General features: G+C 35.4%; 2 long non-coding RNA genes across 4 annotated transcripts; both read left to right on the top strand.

The window, feature by feature from the left end:
* The first annotated feature begins 3,397 nt into the window (after positions 1–3,397).
* Positions 3,398–5,079, top strand: LOC110903970. 3 transcript variants are annotated; one of them, XR_004872632.1, is made up of 4 exons: positions 3,398–3,553; positions 3,720–3,793; positions 3,976–4,204; positions 4,949–5,079. It is a non-coding gene; the product is annotated as an uncharacterized LOC110903970 (long non-coding RNA). The 3 variants fall into 3 exon arrangements; XR_004872631.1 differs by lacking the exon at positions 4,949–5,079 and adding an exon at positions 4,282–4,492; XR_004872633.1 differs by lacking the exon at positions 4,949–5,079 and adding an exon at positions 4,288–4,492.
* Positions 5,080–5,344: 265 nt separating this feature from the next.
* Positions 5,345–8,669, top strand: LOC110916287. The gene is made up of 7 exons (XR_004872634.1): positions 5,345–5,500; positions 5,728–6,289; positions 6,367–7,015; positions 7,100–7,231; positions 7,399–7,575; positions 7,711–7,844; positions 7,957–8,669. It is a non-coding gene; the product is annotated as an uncharacterized LOC110916287 (long non-coding RNA).
* Positions 8,670–20,495: the final 11,826 nt, after the last annotated feature.

Raw genomic sequence — 20,495 nt, forward strand, 5'->3', positions numbered from 1 at the left:
TACAAACTCTACAAAACCTCCCCACACTTATATTTAATCAGGAGGTTTTTCCTTGACTTGGACCCTATCTAACCCGTTTAATTCCACCCAATCCTCCAAAATAGTTAAAAATTTAATAGTCAAATAATAAAATATTTTAAAAATTTGAAACGGCTCAGACCACCAGAATTTATACTTACCAGGAAGAAACCGAATGCATGACATGTAGCGAGAAGACTGATCGTGCGTGAATTGTAATGTCTTCTTCTTTTCCATCTCGCCCCAACCTTCGATCCTCTTCCGGTTTAAATCCTTTCTCTTTCTTTTCTTTGCCCTCTCCCGTGGTTTTGTTGATTTTTTAGTTTCACTTATTACTAACACCGGGGGCCAGCTGTTGTGCTCTTCTTCATCCACCACTCTCGCAGGATGATCCCCACACTTAGTCTTTTCATCTGAGGTAGGTTTGATTACCTCTGTCAGTTCACCTTCAAGTAGGGCATCAAAGTATGCTATGTCCCCATCAGGATCCAACACTCCTACCTCTTCATAGACCGGTAAACCATCTAATTCTAACTCTAAAAACTCATCCTCCCCGAACGACTTAATTTCAACCTCTTCAATTTCTTCCTATGCACCAAACATTAACCCAAGGGAGTCTCCTAAATCCACTTCCTCCTCCATGACTTTTTATTTTTCCACTTCATCAAACATCCAACCAGTGGAATCCCCCAATTCCACTTCTTCTCCAATTACTTCTTTCTTCACTAACAACCTCTGATACGCCACCCATTCTTCTTCGTCTATTTTATCATCAGAGTCACTCCAGTAATTAATAATTGGAACCTGTGGAACCGGAGGTAGGACTTCAGCTTCCATTTTCGTCTCCGTTTCTGGAATGATCTCCTCATCTGACTCATCATTGTAATCCGTATATGGTGGCGACTTTCTTGGTTCTGGAAAAGTTGGGAACAACTCACCTAGAATATTCATGAAACCAAGATAGTTTCCCTCTGCATCATATGTATAACCGGTCGTCGGCTTCTCTGGCTGCACTTTCTCCTTTTCTATCTCTTCTTCTACTTCGACACTCTCTCTAACTACCTCTCCTAAACTCTTTCCACTACAGGTAGTGATAGCCTTAGTTGAATGGTTAGCCGGGTTTGTGTGAGTGTTACCCGAAAACTGACCAGGAGGGTATTCTTGTAACTGTTTAGCTATATCACCTACTTGTCGCTGAAAATCTAAGAGTGCATATTGTTGATTTTTAATATAAAGCTCTTGATTTTTATTTATCTGCTCAATTTCAGCTAGGGTTTTCTGGGTAACCTGATCTCTCGCCATCATCTGAGCGAACATCTCTTCCATCCTACTTAGACTACCCCAAGCAGCATCATCAACCCCATCAAAGTTGCTACCAGAATATTGATCATAATACTGACCCTCGTTATACTGTGGCTGCTGATACGGATCATCGTAATATGGCTGATTATCATAATAATGCAAAGAATACCCCTGTGAAAAATATGGCTGTGACTGCATAAAAGGGTTAACATAACATTGTGCAGAGGACCCCTCATATTGTGGGCAATTAACAGTAAAATGAGGTCCTCCACAAATTTCACACATATTTACTAGACTCAACAAAAATAAAAGACACAGACAATTAGACTCCTACGACTCAATATACAAAAGCTAGTAGCACGTATGATGTCAATTAAGTCCAAATAAAGTAATCAACGCAATTGCCAAAGAGTCCCCGGCAACGGCGCCAAAAACTTGATGTGCTAAAAGTGGTTAAATAAAAACAACTAAAATTAACCCTAAATTAGACACTTTAAGCTTTAAATTTATAAACTTAGACTCGATCTAAAACTAAAACCACACAACCGGCAAGTGTACTAATCAATGTAGTATAGCTAAAGTAAGTCCGAGTATCGAACCCACGAGACTCTAATGATTACGCTAAAACTCTATTTAGACTACGACTGACACGACTTAACTAATTGTTTATTGATTGGGGGGGGGGGTTTCTAAAAATCCTAAATAATGCAAATAACGACTAAACTAGATTAGCTAAGTTAACTAAACACGAACTCGGATGAAGACTTAAACCAGTGGCGATGAATACTACCTAGGCTAGACGCAAGCTTAACTTGGAATGGGTTTCTATTCGAAAGTAATGTGGTATGGAACCGGGATCTTTGGATACTAAACCTATTAAGACACCAAACAAGCCCCTCAACCCTTCTCGAGGCGATTCTTGTGGCACTACCTAGGCTGTTACGATTACCGGTTGTTAGATTTCCTTACAGTCCTCTAACTTCTTGAAAGCGCCTTAATGTGACAATCTACCTTACACCGCGAAAGTCTAAGGCAACTATGGGTTTCAACTTGGTTTAATAGACAAGAGAATGGTTAGGGAACTAGACCGATTTCTTACAAAACCTAAACCTAGCTATATACCAAACCAAGACCTATTAACAACCTCGAGCCTTATAGCGACAAGATTAGTAGAACACTTGATTTTATAAAATTACCGAATATTACTTCTAAGGTTACTTACTAAATTTTCACCAGGATTAGAGATTTATAACGTGATATAGACACTCACCTAAATCAAAAACCCTAACCGTCACCCAGGATCATACGAAGCAATAAACAACGATCAAACAATATCAAGCACACATATACACCAAATCAAAATTCTATAATCGTTTACAATACAAGAAAAACCCATAAACCTCATTATTAACGAATAAAAATCCAAACTTTTATTAAACCATTGTCATGCCTAGGTAGTTAAAGAAGTCTAGCCGAATATCATAGTCAAGAACAAGAAGCTAATCTCAAATAACAAACAATTCATAATTATGAGTTCGAATAACATAAAGTATATCAAACTAATAAATTAATTATTTGCAAACCCGGGATTGAATCTTGATCGTGGCTTGAACCCTCAAACCAATCGGCTTTCCTTCTCCTTAAAATTTGCGAACCTCTAAAAATATTCAAGATGGCAGCCACTCCCTTCAATTCGTCCCTGATATCTTTTCGTCCGTGATGTCGATGTCGCCTCTGATGTTCGAATTATTCCCCCAAAATATTATGGCTGTCTCCAAGTTTGCGTGCAACTTTCTTTAATATTCTCCACCACCGCCTTTTCGTCCAAGTCATCTTTATATATATGTATGATGTTTTAGTGTCACTAGGAATATTAGGGTTTATTATTATATTATAATCTATATATATAATATATGAACAAAGTGTGGGACACGTGTCAATTTGTGGTGCAACCTCAATAGGTTTTTGGCGGGAAAATGTGGGAAACATGTTATTTCTGCACGGGATCCGAATAGAAATAACCATACCCGCAAATATGACCCGGAGTATAAATCATGTAAGAATCCATCATCCTTTCACCCTATGTTTCAGAAACCCTAATCTCCTTCGCCTCCATCGTTCGTTCTTTCATCATCGGTCATCGATATTAAATCACCATTCTTTTGTAAACCCTAACTTTCCTTCCCCTTCATCATGAATCATCATTCTCTTCTCGAATGGTTAAACAAACCAGGTACCACTTCCGATTACAATAACAATCTAAATGGTATCACTTTTGCTCCTAACAACAATTGGAACATCATTGGGTCTTTCGATTTCTAGGGGATATTGGTGTAATCCAGTCAGATTTATCTTTCGATCCTGATTTCTAAGTGTATTTTGTGTTTGTGAATATGTAGATAGTGTTTCCATTTCCTCATCGCAATCCGATTTCAAATCTCAGAAACCCTATGCAATCCGAAGATATCTTTAGGTGCTTTCCTTTTGTGAAATTTATACTTTCATTGTATTATGATTCTTCATTCTAATATTTTTTATTTGATTAATTTAGGGTATGATTAGGGTTTCGCTGTACACAATCATCCATCCTTGATGACACTTTATTATTTACATTTATATTATTTTGATGTTTTTTTCTTTGTATGATCTGTGTAGGATTGTTGTCGAAGCCCTAGATATCGCATACAAGCATCAGGTGTACTCTTTCATTTTCTGTTCTGGCTTTCATATGTTTTAGTTGTTGCAACAAGGGTTTATAAGAATTCAAGATACATTTGTTGTTTTGTAGTCTAGGGTTCCGGTGGTAGAACTCAAGCAGATCGGTGGAAATAAAGACGAGTTCCCAGGTGTAGATGGTGGTTGAGGTAGGTCCCGACAAACAGAGGTATGTCCGACGACCTTCTTTTGATTTTATTAGGTCATGCGCTTTAGTTCTTGAATCTGATTTTTGTTGTTCTAAAGCTGCAGATCTAGGGTTTAACTTTCATGTGTGGATTTTTTAACTCTAAAGTTGCTTCTGTGGTTTGTTTCTAACTTTTTTTCATTTGAGAAATTTATTTGGGTTTGTAGTTGTTAGGTAGCTGGATTGTGTATTTCTGTTGTTCTAGATTCTGACATCATGATGATTGTTTGTTTGTTTATTTATTAAAAAAGTTGTTCTAATGAATTTAATTGATGGATGATGGAGAAATGTGGTGATAATATATTGTGTTCCTAAAAGAATATTGGGCTTTGATTTGTATGATTGTTGTTGTAGACTCTTGTAAGCAGAATTGGTCTTGCTGATAAACTGTTGAGGCATGAAGGGTGCACAAAGACAGTTGCTTTTGTAAGAAAAATAGTTTTTTTTTGTATAAAACCTCAAAACCGAACCATCAAACCATGAAAATTGGCCGGTTCAGTTTGTATTTTCACAAAACCATAGTTACCAATTTGGCTCAACAAACATAGGGTATGTGATGCGTTAGATGTGAATAATGTACGGAATAGTATGATTGGTGAAATCAAAAACCGGTCATCTCATTTGCTTGCTTGCGGTAAGTTTTTTGATAAATTGTCTTGATTTTCAACTTTTAGTTTAGTAGATGAGAAATCATGTTTGAATATTGACATTTTATGTAATTTTTAGATAAAGGAGGATGTTGAGACTCAAGGGAATTCGTGAATTCGTTAATATGAGAGGTCAACAATGCGATTTATCTGCAAATAGAAGATGTGGGGGCTTTTGTGAACTAGCTGGATGATAAACTCGGCTTTCTTGTAAGTTTATCATATGAGCTAAAGCAGGAAATTTTGACCCGTTTATGAATAAATGGATCCATTCGGGTTATGTTTTTCCTCAAACGGGTCAGTTGAGTAAAATAGTTGGCTTAAAACAGGTTGGATGGATCAAGATTGCCATCATAAAAATACATACATTTTAATCAAATTAAAACATTAATTTTTGTCTATTAATCATGGTTCTACTTTACTATATAAAGACCTATTGACCATTCTTGTATGTAATGCTTATTGGATATTCCAGTCAGTGGCAGAGGACATGTGCGAATGTTACGACCACAAAATTGGGACCGATTATTCTGGACTCTTCAGGGCTATGTCACATGTTAATTATAATGTTCGAATAGCTGCTGCTGACGCACTAGCTGCTTTATTAGATGAGTACCCAGATACATTAGAGGTGATTAAAATATTTTTAAAGGTGGTACTTGTAAATGGGTTGATTTGGGTTTTGTTTTCATCTCCAATGGGTCAAATAAAAGCATGTGCTCACTTTGAAACTGGTCAAATGGGTTTATTACTGAGTCAGCCCATTTTGCTACCTTAAATATTCATATCAGAGGATTTGGTGACTTTTAAACATCTTAGAATTGTTATCTTACTTACAGATTAATGATTTTTTTTCAGGAATCTTTAGCAACTTTATTCTCTCTTTATCGTGATGGTGGTATTGGTGAGGGAAACATAGATTCTGGTTGGATGGATGGGCAGACAAGGGACTGCATTGGCTTTACATGCTACCGCTAATATACTTAGAACCAAATACCTTCCAGCTGTCATGACATTCTTAATATCCCGAGCGCTGGTAAAATATTTGTTTTTGAAGGATTAGGGACTGTTTGGTTTGTGGGTATGGGCTTAATAGTACAGAAAGTTGTATTACTATTGAAATGGTACAACTTTTGTAAATTATTTTTTCGCAAGAAAGGCAACTAGAGTTGTGCCAGTTTTTCAGTTTTCATTGCTACCCAACCCGCTAAATCCACCCGTTTTGGTAGTTTTATTATTAAATCAAGCAAATGTATGGCCACTTGTAGGTCGTAGTTTTCATATAGCTTGATCAAATATCATTAAGTAGCTTTGACTAGATGCTTATTTATATTCAACTGACATGATTTTACTTTGCTGTTTTTGGCGTATTGGTGTATTGGTGGCGTATTGGTGTATTTGGCGAGCTAAGTAATAACCTGTAAGTCTCCCTTGGTAATAGAAGACGCGATAACGAGCCTTGTAATATTTACATATGGAAGTTTTAATTGACTGCAGGATCATACAAAAGCCAACTGCTCTTCAACGGTAGAATACAACAACAAGAGAGAATGCGGTTGAGGAAGAGAACTTGATATTGAAAGAGAGATTGTTTTTGATGGAAAGGGAGTTTGACGATTTGCGAATGCGGTTGCAGTATCTTGAAAGACAGAGCCGAGGCGGGGAAAGGCTTAACGAGGAGGTCGTGGAGAATCATTCTGAAAACGAAAGCGAGAGCAGGGGATACAGTCGATGGATGGAGGATAATATCGAGGTTATGGAAGAAAACCATGAACAATCAGAGGACAATAACAATAATAATAGATTCTTTGGTTGACCATTAATATAATGTGTTCTATGTCAAACTTTCATAATTACATTAGGACAAATATTAATAGTATAAAATATGAACCAAATAATTCCAGTTTTCATATTGGCTCTTTGCAGGTCTCAAAGCCTATAAATCAAGTGCTATCAACTCTGGTTGATCAAGAATCTGGCCACCAAATTGAGCATGATAATTTAAATCTTTATGGTACTTATATTGTTGAAGAATTCGAGGTTAGAATTTTGGAACCAGAGAGTTCTGGTGGGCCATGGCAAACAAAAGGAACTATTCACATACAAACTTCTGAGAATGCGTTAACTGTCAGTGGTTACATTATCTGTAAGTTGCTTTCATTTCAGTCATTATTTATATGTATTTATTGTACTTATTATTGTTGTTTTTAATTGTTTTGGAATGAGGTAGAATACAACAAAAAGAGAGAATGAAACTCTGTTGGCAATTGGGACTGCCTATGTGCAAGGGGAAGATGTAGCTGCAAGAGGACGTGTTCTTTTGTTCTCAGTTGAAAATAGCACTGAGAATTCACCGGCAAAGGTAACTTGATTATTGTTATCTATTTTAGGATTTAATATTATTTTCAGTTTTTATAAATTTTAATGTACCCATTCGACCTCCTGAATCAACCTTTTCTTTAGTATCTAGGTCAAAATTGTATATTTGGCATTATAATTCGTTCATTTAATGTTTTCGTCTTTTGTTAGGTCACCGAGGTCTACTCAAAGGAAATGAAAGGTGCCATATCAGCATTAGCTTCTATTCAAGGTTATCTATTAGTTGCTTCAGACCCAAAAGTTATCCTACACAAGTGGACCGGTGCTGAGTTGAACGATGTTGCTTTTTTCTATGCCCCACCACTTTATGTAGTCAACTTAAATATTGTGAGTCATCATCTTTTACTTGCATTTTGATCTCAATCAGTTTATTTATTTTTACTTGATTTGATGTTGGTTTTCTTTTTCGGTCAAGAATTTTATTCTGATTGGAGATATTCACAAAAGCATTTATTTCTTAAGTTGGAAAGCAAACGGATCACAGTTGACTTTACTTGCTAAGGATTTTGGCGTTCCTGGACTGCTTTGCAACAGAGTTTCTGATTGACGGGAGCACTCTTAGCCTGATGGTTTCCGATGACCAAAAGAATGTGCAGGTTAGCACTTCTTCTTGTATTGTATGCTCTCTTTTAGTTGTTTTATAAAGTGTTTCGGCTAAATATATTTACCTGTTTTGTAACTACCAAATATTTTATTATGCACCAAAAGCGTTGGAAAGCTGGAAAGCACAGAAACTACTTTCACTGGTCGAGTTTCATGTGGGGGCACATGTGACTAAATTTCTCCGGTTACAGATGCTTCCAGCTTCTTCTGCTGGTTCTGATAAAACAAACCATTTCGCCCTTGTGTTTGGAACCCTAGATGGCAGCATTGGGTTTAGAGAGAATGGGGTACAATTCTTAAGTTGCATTGGATAAGAAGGCCACGTTCTACGGAAGAGGTAATGGAATTAGATGGACTAATGGCAGTTCTTGCTAATATTAGTGTTGGAACTGGACTTGATAAGTGGGAGAAGGCAGAATGACATGGTATTTAATAGGAGACAAGTTACGCTATCAAGTCTGATGGAGGAGATTAAAGTTCTTAGCTACTTGTCTATTCAAAATCGTATGGGCTTACGTGGGAATTATGGTTCAGCTTTAATATAGATTGTATGGGTGTATTATTGTAGTCTAGATATAGCTGGCGGTTATGTAATGGGCTAACTGTTAGTTGTGTAATGCTTTTGGCTTAATTTAGTCACATTAGTTAGTAGTATACGTTCTATTAATATCTGATCATGTTACCTTTTGCAGTGGCCTTTGGCGATAATGTGATATTGGTTTACAAAAAAATTAGCCATTTTAACTTTTAAACCTATTAATTGAATTTTAACGCAGTTGAACAAGTGGTATTGGTTTGGTTACTGATGAATATTGAATATTAAGTATGAGATCAATATCGGTACTCAAAATTTGTCAAATGTGAGCACCGGTATCGAAAAATGCTAGGTACGGTATGGTATTCCAACGTAGAAGTCATACCGGTAACGTACCGTAGTGACCCAAAGTCTTGATCCCCGAAAATGGCAAATAGTTGGTACCAAATTTTACTCGGTACGGTACCATTCAGTAAGAGTGCCGAAATGCTCAACCCATATTGATCGGTTGAACAACTAAGGTAATGCTAAATACATGGTTAAAAGAAATAAAAAGGGTGAGCATATTCTCAAGGATTTAGAAAATTATGTTATACTTATTTTAAACATATAATATATTACTTACACTATTATTTTTATTTATAAACTTATATAGTCTTTCTATTTGATTAAAAACCTTTTATGCATGTGAAAGAGGCTATGGCAAGATACGTTAGGAAGAATCAACCTGGAAACTTTAACAATATGGATACCAATATGCAACCTCAAAGAGGTGGTCATCGAACATAACGTGCACCAACTGAATATAAGTACCCACGGCAACGTGCGGGCGTTCCCACTATAATGATAAGTATAAAAAGATATTTTGAATTTGAAATGTTTTTGACCAAGTTTTTGCGGTTTTTTCATTCGTTCTCATGGTTCTCGCGATATTTAGCATTATCATTTAAACCCTTCCTTATATATATATATATATATATATATATATATATATATATATATATATATATATATATAGGGTGGGAGTTGGCTACAAAGTTTATTTTTCCTATAAAGTGTACAAAGTTATAAAACACCACAATTTCAGCCATAAAACACACTCAAACCCCACAAACAACAAAGTGAAGATTACTAAAATGCCATATTTGTGGGTTTTGTGTTGTGTTTTGAATGATAAGGCTTTGATTTTCGAATGACTAATATTATTGTGTTTTATGATTATTATCATGTTGTGTTTTATATTCATATTTCTACGATGGTGTGTTTGAAATTTTTATGGAGCGTTAGGGTTTGGATATTGTGTTTTAGTAATCTTGACTATGTTATTTTTGGTTTTTGAGTGTGTTTTATGGCTGAAATTGTGGTGTTTTATTACTTTGTACACTTTGTAGGAAAAATGAACTTTGTAGCCAAATCCCACCATATATATATAATTTTTAATTTTAGAGTATTAATATACAATAAAAATTAAATTCGGGTAAACGGGTCGTGTTAGTGTTAGGGTTCGTGTCAAACTTTTTGAGTTCGACATGCCGATCCGCAAACATTACATGACCCATTTAACACCCCTAGATGACCCGTTACGCTGTATGCAATTGTTACAGGCTGCAGAGAGTGTGCACAATGCCAGCAAAACATTCGTAATGGAAGAGACTACCGGATGTGCTCGAGTCAAAGTTCAATTCGAAGATGATGACACTAGCATAGAGGTATCTAAAGTATAATGTTTATTCAGAGGTTAAATAATAAGTTTTTATCACAGCAACAAAATGCACCAAAACTACGGAGATTAGGATTTAGGTGGTTTTAATCTTCTTTCCTAATACAAAGTTGTGATTGATTTAAAAAAAATAATAAAGAATGGATACTTTTAATAATCTTTCATATATCCTTTTTAGTGTTATATTAACATTTGTTATTCATGTAGATCGGAAAGCTCAATATGAAAAGGGGAAGCAAGAGATGCCACAATGAAGTGAAAGCTTCACTCATACATTAATTTAATAATAAATCCATTATGCTTAAGGAATTTATAGTAAAATTTGTTCATGAATTAGTTGTAATACACTATAGTAAATCTACACATTTTGACATGAATATAATGTATTAAGTAACATCTTTTAATTTATTTATGAGTGGGTTAATTTAGACAATGTTTATTTCAAACTATTGGTCCCACTGTACAATCCACTTTTACATAACATCTTTTAATTGTTAAATGCTAAGTTTTGAAATTTTGGGGTACATTATGAGAAAAAAATAAAGATCAAGCATGATATTATGATGTTCAGACACAATGGTATGATATAAGGGGTTGTAAATGCGTTTTTCGGATTTTGTTTGAGCATGACAACTTTGAGGTAATTACATAACATAGAACTGAGTTTGACCTTTTGAAGATAAAAGATATTGTTGATTTTATTTAGGATGGATCGTTTTTCGGATTTTGTTTGAGCATGACAACTTTGAGGTGATTACATAACATAAAACTGAGTTTGACCTTTTGAAGATAAAAAATATTGTTGATTTTATTTTGGATGGATGGGTTATTTAATCGTCTAAATCTATATACGAGAAAGGAAAGAACACAATAGATGAAGCTGGTTACAATGTAGGTTATATAAAGGATTTTTTGTTAAACATTCTTATATTGAGATCTCATTATCAATTAAAAAGGAATTAGCTTTACATGAAAACTTTGAATAAATATGGAGGCAAAGTTGAGATACTTATGAAACCGAACTAAAAATTTGTTGAGAGGAAGGGAAAGAGGATACGAAAGATGTTCAAAGTGTTGTTTATGTACTTTTGTTTATTGTAAATTAAATTTTTCTAGCCCGGGAAGTTCCCGGGTGAATACACATGGAGACAAAGTTAGGATACTGATGAAACGGAACAAATAAATTATTGTGGGAAGGGAAAGAAGATACTAATGAGTTAGAAAATATTGTTTATATACCTTTTATTATTGAAAACTAAATTTTCCTAACCCGAGATGTTCCCGGGTGATAGCCTAGTTATAATATAAAACGTTATTCAGTTAATTGATTCACATGCCAACATCCATATTCATTAAACATCTGGCCTGTATCCCTTTTACGTTTTCTGCTAGGCTGATGATGTTTTACGGCCCAACTGTAGCCATATCTCTATTTTAAATCTTTGGTGGCCCGCTGTAACCCACTTGTGAACAGCTTCCTTCTTATTTCTTTTACCAACAATTATAAATATATATGCACTAGATTATAACCCCGTGTATTATACGGGTTGAGTAAATAAATTTATATACTAAATAATAAAACATTATATCTTTAAAAACTTCCTTTATTGTACGGGTTAAATAAATATAATTTTATATATTAAATAATAAAAAGTTATATATATAAGAACCATATTATACGGGTTGAATTAATATAATTTTATATACCAACTAAAAAAATTATATCTTTAAAACCACATATATTACACGGGTTGAATAAATGTAATATTGATTACTAAATAATAAAATAATACATCTCTAAAAAACCTCATTTATTACACGAGTTAAATAAATGTAATTTTATATACCAAATAATAAAAAAGTTAGTAAATGTAATTTTGTATAGTGAAAATAAAAATGTTTAATATATTAATACAAAGTTTGGTTTTCGTGATAAATAATTTGTTTTATTTAAAATGTTTTAAATTAACAATTTACAATTTCGGATAATATTTTATTAGAAAAATAGAAGAATGGTATTCGAAATTTAAAGTAGGATAAAATTTAATATTAGCTCAGTATTCATTTAATTAATATAAGATAAGTTTGGAAGTGAGGCGAGAAAATCATAAAATAAATATCTACAATGAACGACATGTGTCACACATTAATGTTTTATTATATAGTATAGTATAGATAAAAATTTAGATTGATATAAATAGATTATTTTGTTTTAGCAAAATTTGTTAACGAAGTCTTAATAAATTTAACCCATTATTTAAAACTCCGTAAATGTATAAATGATAAATAATATTAGTTAGAGTAAATTACGATTTTGGCCCCTGTGGTTATATCACCTTTACCCATTTTAGCCCAAAAAAGAATTTTTTAAACAACTGAGCCCCCAACGTCTTTTTTTTCTAACCCTTTTGGCCCCTAAAAAGATTAGAAAAAAAGACGTTGGGGGCTCAGATTTTAAAAATTATTTTTGGGCTAAAAGAGTAAAAGTGATATAACCACAGGGGCCAAAATCGTATTTACTCTATTAGTTAAATAAATAATATTATAAATGAGAAGGAGATTAAACTAAATAATAATTATCCATAAGAAATTAAACTAAATAATATTTGGTAGGAGGATTATCTATAATTAATTAGAAAAGATTAAACTAAAATAATAGTTATCTATAAAAATGGACTAATATGATGACAAGTGTCCCAAAAGTGGTTTCTTTTATTATATAGTATAGATTATAACATATGGCCTCACACTAATAATATAGAGATAGCGGTCTCGACCCACTCAAAGAAAATAGCGGCAATTTTAATTCAGTCACTAGCGTTCTACTCTGCCCAACTGGCTGGTCATTTTTTTATTACTCGTTTTGCACTTCATTTGCACCAGGACCTGACACAACACAAAATAATATAATATAATACTAAAACTAAATAAGAACAAATAAAACCTACACAAAAATTATACAATCTACACCGGAAAAATATGTGTATTTTACCCCACATCAAATATCCCAACACTTAACCTTTTTTCGTCCCCAAAAAAGAATTATGCATAACGGAATCATAGTCGAAATAATCATTCGGGACAAAAGCTTAATTTACTTATTAAAACCGAAACTTGTGTTAGCCGCGATTGCAAGTATTTTTGTCCTCTTAAACCCAAACCCGGTTCCAAGCCCTTATCATGCAATTATGGTCAATCTACCTAGGGTCTCACACTAAGAATCGCAAGTCCACCTAATCCCCTCTCAAGCTTATAGGACAAAAGGAACTCGAAAGCGACATGAAGGCGAAGTACCCACCGGTTGTTTGTTACGGCTTCGGCCTAATTTCGGGACGACATTCCCTCAACTAAGGGAGGCTGTAACACCCCGTGTTTCAGAAGTCAAAGTCAAAGTCAAAGTCAAAGTCAAGATTGAAGTCAAAGGGAGACAAGATTGCTAATTGTGATCTGTCACTCCTTGCTCAAGTCCTGTTTTGACTCCTTTGACTCGTAGATAGTCTTTTTTATGCTTTACGTTAGTTGTATTATGTGGAGTACTTATTAATAATCGAGGTTTATTCGATATTTATCGCATATGTTATCGCTTATCACTAGACGCAATCGCACTCGCAACTCGAATTACGCGTTCTGGATATTGTTTTACGTGTGTGTGTGCCTTATGTGTTACTTGTGCATGTTTATTTATGTTTATGTTGTGGTGATTAATCGAAACGCAATCGAAACCCAATCGCAATCGAATAGCAAACGCTAAACGCAAGATAAATAAGGATGATTGTATGTTGATATAGTAGTTGGGATTAAAAGTAATTTGAATAGGAAACTCTATCGCATCGCAACGCTCTACACGCGAATCAAAATCGCAAAACTCGACGCGCCTTCACTCCAATCGAGTGGCCAGCCGATCGAGCTGCTATCCGACCTGTTACCGACCAGGGTACCGCTCGATCGACCAGCCCTTCCACTTATGGTAAGCCTATAAATACCCCTGTCAACATCACAAACTTACCATTTCTACACCTCTCATCCGACCAGCGCTCTTGCCCACTTTTTTTTAGATTTCTCGCGATTCTTGTAAGTTTTCCATCTAAATCTTGTACTTTCTTGATCTACACGCACTCCTACACCTTTCTATCTTTTGAATCTTAACTTTTAACCGTGAAATTGTAGGATCGTGATGCTGACCCGAATGAGTCGTTCAGAGGAGCTTTGATCAATTACAGGTGCAGAATATAAGTAATTGACTTAGAAACAGCTGATTCTTCACTTTAACTACTGATTGTATTGATTTGACAGCAATTACACTCAGTCTTCACATCGGCAGCACTTCGGCGTGGAATACAAGGTCTCAGATCTACTGATTTCGCTCATGGAGACCCTATATATAGGGTTCTGATTTCGCCCCAAGATGACACATGTCCACAGGAGCGAAATCACCATTAGTAGCACATAGTAGCGAAATCAGCCTAATAAACTCTAAACTCTCCTATTTTCTCGTAAAACGTGCCCTAATCTATACAATGCAATCTAAGACTCGATACAAGACGAAGTCGATAGATGTATGCACTAACAGACTCCCCCTCAGATGTTGACGAGTCGCAAGTGTCGAGTCTTCTAGTCTTCAATCTTGATCAGTCTCTGGGCTTTTCTCTTTCACTAACAGCATCAACAGACTCCCCTTTAACAATGTGCTGGCATTTCTTTGTTCTTCAGCAACATCTGCTACAGGATCGTTGTCTGGCTTTCACAGGCTCATGATTGTTGCCTGGCTTTAACTTTGACCACAGAATCGAAACCTGGCTCAAGCTCTATCCACAGAGTCTTCAGGTATCGTAATCTGTCTCTCTAACATATAAGCTTCTCAGGATCGATCAGCTTGGCTCTTCAGAAAGTGTTCCAAGATCGTCACTTGGCTCTCATTTTGCTCAGGACTCAGGATCAAATAACCTGACTCAACTTAATTCCTGCACAATCTCTACCTCACAATAAATTTCACAAGTTTAAACATTTCAAATATCAAGACAAACATCAACACATACTCTCCCTCAGACCAACCTATCTTCTTTGATGAACCACTTGTTGATTTAAAAAACACATTTTGACATTCAAAACACATTCCCCCTCACAACAATGTCATCATGTTTAGCACTTGAGACTTTGAAAATCAGCTTTCCAACATAAGTTGTCGAAAAATCTTTTTGACTTTTTCAAAAGTTTATGCTAAAACACACACAAAATCTTTTTGGATTTTCTGAAAGAAAGTAAATGACACCACTTGTGGAATCAAAAGAATGCAAGAATGAAATATTTACAAACAATATTTTTGTGAATTTGCGTAAGAGGATCAAATCAGTTAATGAGACATGTCACCAACACCGTTAAGCTTCATTACATTTTAAGTTCTAAACAATTCACCCAGATTGTCAGTATATTGGTCCACTTAAATTTTCACACAAATTTCAATTGTTCCGAGATACGAAATTAATGTTTTAAGCTCTTGAACTTATCCGTGCGCCCCACTATTTGAATATACTCCCGTATCCAGATCCCACTATTCAGTCTTACAGGTGCATATACCACAGATGATATCTGTCAGGGGATTAATTGCGAGGGCCGTGAGAGCTCGGGTCGATACTTCCGTATACGCAAAGAGATGACGGGTTCGACTTTTCGGTGTGTCCCCTTTAGAGGATCTTTTTTTTTCAACAGCAGCGACTAACAATTTTATTGTTTCATCAGCTTGCTGAGGGCGAGCTTATATTTCAAAGCATTTGTAGAAAGCATTATCCGAGGACTAGGTCAGTATTTCCATACAACAGAAGTCCCGGGATAATACCCCAGATATCACTGAGCATAAAGACCTAGTATCTCAGAATAAGGGACCTTTCAAACAAGATTTCAGGGGTTACCTATATATCCAAGAAGTTGTTAACCCACAGAACAAGCAAGTTTGAAATTTTTTAGGTTTATATCTCGTCACAATTTACTAAGTGTGCAAAAACCTACTGGCACATCCGCAGTGAGATTGTTTATCACATATTTATCATTCTAATTCTTTAGCATGTTGTGACAGTCCATTGATGTACTATCGTTTCCTCTTTTCTCAACAAAACTCATTTTTGGTTTTATCATGTTTTTGTATTTTCAAATTTTTCTAATGTTTTTGGATTTTCTGAAATTTTCTACTCCCCCTAAAATGCAAACACATTTAAAAGGAAATTTGAAAACTATCTAAACTCTTGACCCACTTGAAGAAAAAAAATCAAAACAAACTGTACAAATAAAGTGACAACTGATATTGAATCACATCAAATCTCCATCCACTCGGCGTAAACAATCCGAACTACCCTTTCAACAAACCATTTTCTCATTTAGATTTCAAAACACTTAAGTTTGTTTTAATCAAAATGATTTTTTCCGGAAAATGAATTTGTTTTTACCACTTGAAGGTTTATCACTTGTTAAGTACGGGGATATGGTTCATCATTTTGTCAGTTTTTATCATGTAAAGTAAATCAAGTAAAACTTAATGTCCCTGATTTACCGTTTTGCATTCAAGCAACCTCAATTCGTCCCTGATTTACCGTTTTGCATTCAAGCAACCTCTATACCACTCGTAAGAATAATCACTTGTAGGTATAACCAAACAATACCAATTGTAGGAATGTCACTTCTACATAAATCACTTTACCAATCAGGATGCCGATTCCTGCTTCACACTTACCAACCTGGAAGCTCCGGCGTAGTCCTTTAACCTGTAAAAATTCAAACATTTTTCAAATTCATTCAACTCTCATAAAACATGAATGATGCCGATTCCTGATCCACGATTACAAACTTGGGATCTCCGGTATAGTCCTGAGACTTCAAGGAAAACAAACTTCCATCCAAGTCTTTTCAGACTTGATGGTTTTCAATTCTTGCGCAGTAGGGTTATAAGTTGCCTTTTTGGTCGCATAAAAATCTTTAACCCCCTTTGCTTTTCCATTAAGCATTTTCCCAAAAATTTTCTTAACATTCCCATTGAATGTTTTCTTGACATCAAACTTAGTTTTCTCGGTATAAAACTGACTCGAGATTTCAACCTTCCCAACTTTCTGTTTAACTTCTTCAAATTTCAGTGATGGAAAATCATCATCATTCACCGAAATTTTTTCTTCAACCTGTGGCTCTTCTGCCTTTGTGGAACCAGATTTATCGCCGACTTTCTCATCAACCTTTTTAACAACCCACACTTGGTTATCTTTCTCTTTCTTTTTGTAAAAATTCTTTTTCGAACACTCACCAATCTCATAAGTTGAGTTTTAAAAAATTTTAAATTTTTCGATTGGTGGTTCAACATCAACAACTTTTTCTTTCAATTTCTTAGAAACTCCCTGTTTTGTTTTGGCATTTTTCGGACAATTCCATGCAATGTGACCAGCTTCATTGCATTTGAAACAGGTTCGAGTTTCCTTTGGATAAAACACTCCAGTTCCATTCCTTTTCTTTTCAGCAAGAAACTCCTGGTTCGATTGTTTCCAGAACGGTTTCTTCTGTTCTTCCTCAGTACTTCCACCTGAAACAAATTCTGTTTTTGTTTTAGAATTTTTCTCATTTTTATATTTTTCTGGTGGAACAAAACCAAGACCTTTCTTTTTGTAGCTATGATTTTGGTTTGGTTTCTTTTGAAAAACCAGAACCAGAATTGTAACCTTTTTTCTTGTTTAAACGTTGTTGAACTCTTGAAGTGTATTTTTTAGGTTGTCCATTAAGATTTAAATCTTTTATTTCAGAAATATTAATTTCTGTCATTTTGAAAACCTTTTTGATCATTTCAAAACAAACACTCCTTATTGGAAACTCTTTGTCAGAGTATAATTTGTCAGAATCATTTAAAGTGTATGCGACTTCAAATGTTTCATCATCCAAATTTGCCTTTGATAACAAAATTCTTTACTGTAAGACCATTTGACCGTCGACTTTTGACTGTTGACTGATGAACTTGACCCTCCAGACTCAGATTTTGACTCGGACTCCTCATCAGTATCCAACACCTGATCAACCACCTTTTTGATTAACTCAGACTCATGATCAGTGTCAGACGAGGTAAACGTGACGTCAATATTTTCCGGTAATTCATCAGTTGTGTCGGTTTTTAGCTTTATATTGATAGCCTTTTCAAGTTGCTCCTCGTTTGGTATTCTAGGAGAATACCCTTCCCAAATTGGAGGCGGACACTTGTTATAGCTAACAGTCGGTTTCTTACCACTATCTTTCTTCTTTGGCTTGTCATCTTGAAAAGCTTCCATACCTTCAACAGTCGGATAAATTCGATCAATGAGATAATCAGAACTAGAATAACTTTGCAATAAACGTCTGATTCTCTCATTTTCAATCTTCTCTGTCTCCAACTCTTGCTTCCACTTAGCACTCTCTTCGATGTAGAAGTTTATAGCTTTCTGCTTCGACATCATGACTGCATTCATCATCATTAGAGCTTGTTCTCTCTCAGAATTTGTCTTTCGAAGACCAATTACTGTTTTGTTCAAAACATCATAAGATTCTTTCACATAATTGAGATTGAACAGCAACTGCTCCTTCTTCTTCTCATACTCAACAATCATATCATCTTTTACTACACATTCCTTGCATGCTTCCAAACACTTGGTGCAAGGCTTGACGACTTCAACAATCTTTTCAACTTCTATTGTTTTCACCACTTCAACCACCTTTTCTGCTTCAGTCACCTTCTCAGCTTCAGCAATCTCCTCAGCAACACTTTCAACATTCTCATTCTGAACAATATCTTCAGTTTTCATTTGTTGTTGTTCTTTTGCAGCTCGTTTCTCTTTTAGCTTCTCCATGCGATCTGCAAAATAGAAATGAAAACCTTCAGGAGATAAATGAGATTTTGCAATATTAATATGTTTTTCCTCCTCATCATCACTATTGCTATCATCAGTTGGTGACTGATCAGACTGTACAGATTTTTCAGAACTAGCATCTGATAAACCAGAATCTGATGGTGTTTGATCAAAAACAACTTCCTTTTCTGAACTAACATCATTTTGTAAACTCTCATCTGAAATCTGTGAGCTTTCATCAGCACTTTCTGAGCTTTCATCAGATTCAACAGACTCTTCCTCCACACTCTTCACAGTCTCACCAATAGACTTCATCCATGTGGCGAACATGTCTGGTTCTCTAACAATCTTAGCGATGAAGGCTTTGAATTCTCCTTTTTCATCAACAAACATATCCCAGCTGAATCCTTCAGGTAGTTTTTCATCATCTTGATCGACTAAACATGCTTTGCTTTCAGGTGATATGTAGTTGTTCCAGTTGAAATCCACCAAACACGCTCTCTTTGAATCCTCAATCTTTCTTCCATGAGCCACCTGCGGTTCTTGCTGTTGACCAACTTGTTGATAAATGGCTTTTCGGTAGTAATCGTCTTTTTCGAACGGATTCTGAGCTCCACTAGCTTCCCTGTTCTTGCACTCTCGTTTGAAATGGCCTTTCTCCCTGCAACGAAAACAAGTAACTTTAGATTTATCAAAACCAAAAGTAGATACATGTGCATCGAGAAAGTCATTTCTCCCAGTAATAGTCATTTCTCCCAGTAATAAGCTTGAACTTTTCAGCACGCCTAAAAATACTAGCTAGACACCATTTGATGTCCATTAACTCCATTTCTTCGGTGTCTATCTGATCGTAGTCTTCCTTTGTGAGCATAGGATTCCCAATACGACCAGCAACTAGACCTTCATACGAAAGTAACACAGAACCAAGTAAAGCCATGTGGTCTTTAGCAGTTTCTTCAGAAAAACTTTGGCCTTCTGGAATATTTAAAGCGATGTTGCACTGGATCACATAACCATTTCCTGTCTTTGTGCTCTGAGAATGAAAACTTGTAGTTGACTCTTTCGGATTGACACTTGGAAATGATGAAAATCCACTGCTGCTTTTGTTAGAACCCTGATCAACGTTTTCTGTTGAATCCCCAGCACTAAATGCAGTCTGGATTTTCGGACTTCTCTCAGCTTCTGGAACCGGAACACTACCTTTGTTGCACATCTTTACGTCTTGCTGACCACTTGGACTATTCATCCTCGCGATCTTTTGCTGTTCCAGATCCTGACTTTCAATCTTTTCAATAAACTGAGAAATCGTTAACCCATCATAAACACCCGTATTCTTCAAAATCATCAAATACGTTCCCCACTCTTTCTACGGTAGTGCATCAGCTAACTTGTCTACCCACTCTTCACGATCTTTTGTAATACTTAGCATCGACATGGATCACACTAAGTGGCAGTATCGCTCAATCAGCTTCTTCGTATCTTCTCCCGGTAAACTACTGAACAGATCAAACTCTTTCTTGAGCAACGCCTTCTTGCTCTTTATCAT

This window comes from Helianthus annuus, chromosome 2 (assembly GCF_002127325.2).
Source record: "Helianthus annuus cultivar XRQ/B chromosome 2, HanXRQr2.0-SUNRISE, whole genome shotgun sequence".
Classification (NCBI taxonomy): domain Eukaryota; kingdom Viridiplantae; phylum Streptophyta; class Magnoliopsida; order Asterales; family Asteraceae; genus Helianthus; species Helianthus annuus.